At 33.8% G+C, this 2,883-nt stretch overlaps 1 long non-coding RNA gene across 1 annotated transcript; it reads left to right on the top strand.

Moving 5' to 3' along the window:
• Positions 1-369: 369 nt before the first annotated feature.
• LOC141706276 (uncharacterized) lies at positions 370-1,228 on the top strand. The gene is made up of 3 exons (XR_012568746.1): positions 370-541; positions 767-853; positions 1,081-1,228. It is a non-coding gene; the product is annotated as an uncharacterized LOC141706276 (long non-coding RNA).
• The last annotated feature ends 1,655 nt before the right edge of the window (positions 1,229-2,883 follow it).

Below are 2,883 nucleotides of genomic sequence, written 5' to 3'. Positions count from 1 at the left end.
CCATTTTCTATCATACCTTGCATCATCGTACTCTGCAAAAAGTTAAATTGGGTTTTATAAGCGGTCTTGTCCCTAAAGCGAAATCTATGTCATTTGAAAGGATTTTATTTCGTGCTACCGGGGGTAATGTGTACTTGAAGCAGGCTGTTGTCGGGCACCCAGTCATTGATCCTGTTTCTGGGAAAAAGGTTGATACCTCTGGATTTGGTTGATTATATTCACTTGAGATGATGTAGTGAAAACTGAAAAGTTTATTTCGTAGAGAAATTGCGTAACGCATATGTAGTCCTTTCATTACCTATTCAGTTTTTTTTACCTATAATTGTTATTGCTTGCATCATTTTTTATATACATACGAGTCGTATATGATAATATTGACTTCCTGATGGTGAAATATCATACAGGTTGGAGAAAAATATATTTGCGGTCTTCGTCTCCGAGGAAAAGCAAAGAATAAAATCCTAAAAATATGTGAAGCTTTTGGAGCAAATCATTATTCTTTTAGTGAGGACTAGCTAAGCAAGCTCAAATGATAACTGAGGTATTCATAGTGCTCCGTTTCATGCTTATGTATCACTCATTGTACATTGTTGGAACTGCTATGTCAAGTTGAAGGGGTCTTGTTCACCTAGGCAGCTGTTGCCTATATTTCTGTCTATTAACACTGAAGTTTCCCTCTTTTCTTTACTTTCATTGTCGTGCTTTACTTGAGTCCTGCACAATTTTCGCTTTTTATTTTATTGATAAAGTGTTTTATTGTCGATAGAAAGCCGATAAACGTAAGAAGATACATGCTTTCAAGAGGCAGAATGCATGGCAACAATTTCAGACTACCAAAGGCCGAGCTAAGAAGGTTTGTTTTAAATCCATTTATCATTGTATTAATAGCAACATTGAACAACTCCTGATCAGCCTATGTTCTAATAAGATTTACTATTTTAAGCAATTTTTTTTGTATATGTGGGTATATGTGGCTTTACAGTTACTCATGTCATGCAAATGCTGCAATTTGGTAAAAGTTTCTGTTATTTGCTATCAAGTTAATTGCACTTTACAGATATTATATATTTTTTAATGCAGGGTACTAGAATTGATAACGCACCATTGAATGACAATGACTTCCGAAGCAACAATGATGAAGATGAAGATAAAGATGTTGATCGTTACTCCCTTCATTAACTATAGTAATTTTATTTTAATTAGTTATATCTACTGTGTCAATCAGGAAACCTGATTTGTAAGATAACCAAGTTGTGCTTGTAAACTGAATTTAGGTCGTGGGTGTTTGTAAACTGAATTTTAATTTGCTTTCTACTTTTGATTGTGAATTAGTATGGATTTACGGTATAACTAATGTAAATTATGTATTGTGACTTGATTGCGAGGTTTAGAGTTTGTTTTGAGTTTGCGATTGCATAAGATTTTAGCAGGTTAAGAATTTAAATTGGAAGCCGAAAATGGCCGGATACTGAAAATTTAGTTTTTGGTTATTCTGGAAAAACAAACTTACGACGGTTGTTCTTCAAACATTCCGTCGTAATTATTCTGGTAAAATGAACTTACGACGGTTGTTCTTCATATATTTCGTCGTAATGTATCCATTTTCATATTTAATTTTTTTTTTGAATTTTCATTTTCCCAGCTTGTAGGCCCCATCTTATAAAATACGATGTTTTTTCTGTCGGAAATTTCTAACTTACGACGCATTCTTCCGTCGTAAGTACATAACTTACGACGTTATTGTTCGTCGTATTTTGGTATTTTACGACAATAAATTCCGTCGTAAGTTGATTTATTATTTTATTGAGTATGTGGGCCCCTACTTCCTAACTTGCGACGCAATTTTATCTTGTGACGAAAAAACGAACTTACTACTCGACCAAAAATGACGATTTTTTTCCGTCGTAAATGGCTCAATTACGACGATTTCAATTCAAAAAAACCGTCGTAAATGGCCAGATTTCTTGTAGTGCTCACTATACATGAGATTGGTTCAGAAGAAAAAAACGAATTATGTTAGTGTCCAACTTATACCAGGTATTCAAATACTCAACGGACTCAACATATATATGCAGTATACGGTAATTGATAACAATTAGAATCCTAAAAATATGTATTGGACAGAATTATATTAAAAATAGATAAAAATGAATATTGAGGAGGATTGCATGTTGGAGTGGATATAAATATACTGGCATGCTTTTAATGTGTTAATCTGTGCATAGCCGGTTGTTCACCTAGCTATATTACGCTCTGTGAGACCAATTATTTTTCCCATCAAATTATGTATTTAAATAAAGTTTTTTTTATGGTGTGCCTGAGAGCACACAATACACACAAATTTTCATGAGTTTATTAATGGTACACTTAAAATGAGAGTAAAAATTAAGATAGTGATTTTTTTTTTTGATTTTTTCAGAGATATCTGAAGTATAGGAGACTAGGAGTACCTAGCTCGATGTCGTAATTGAACTGTAGAACTATTCAACTTGATAACTTTTGGCTTCAGTAAGAAAATTTTAGGAGGAAAAAGAACGAACACATTTGTTCACGTTCCGTTGTTACTTGATTATTAACTTTACATCTTTTTGTTTGTTTGAATTTGTAAAGAAAAGGAAAAAAAGGGGGAATCTTTTTAAACTAGGGGCATACGAGTGAGATTCAGTTGTCTACATCTGTGGCTGGCAAGTGTCAAGAATCTGGACCATAGGAGCTATCAGTCAGCACCAACTAGGCAAAAGCAAAAGAAACAAGTGTTGAAACTAGGATACCAGGTAGGAATCACCTAGCAAGCTTAAATTCACGGCTAATTGAAGTGCCATTGTGCAGTGAAAACGAATATATATGCTGTACTCCAAAGATAGTGCACATGTCCACTAATTA

The sequence above is a fragment of the Apium graveolens genome, chromosome 2, assembly GCF_009905375.1.
Source record: "Apium graveolens cultivar Ventura chromosome 2, ASM990537v1, whole genome shotgun sequence".
Classification (NCBI taxonomy): domain Eukaryota; kingdom Viridiplantae; phylum Streptophyta; class Magnoliopsida; order Apiales; family Apiaceae; genus Apium; species Apium graveolens.
Note: the sequence above shows the minus strand (reverse complement) of the source record. Positions and strands in the feature narration are given on the sequence as shown.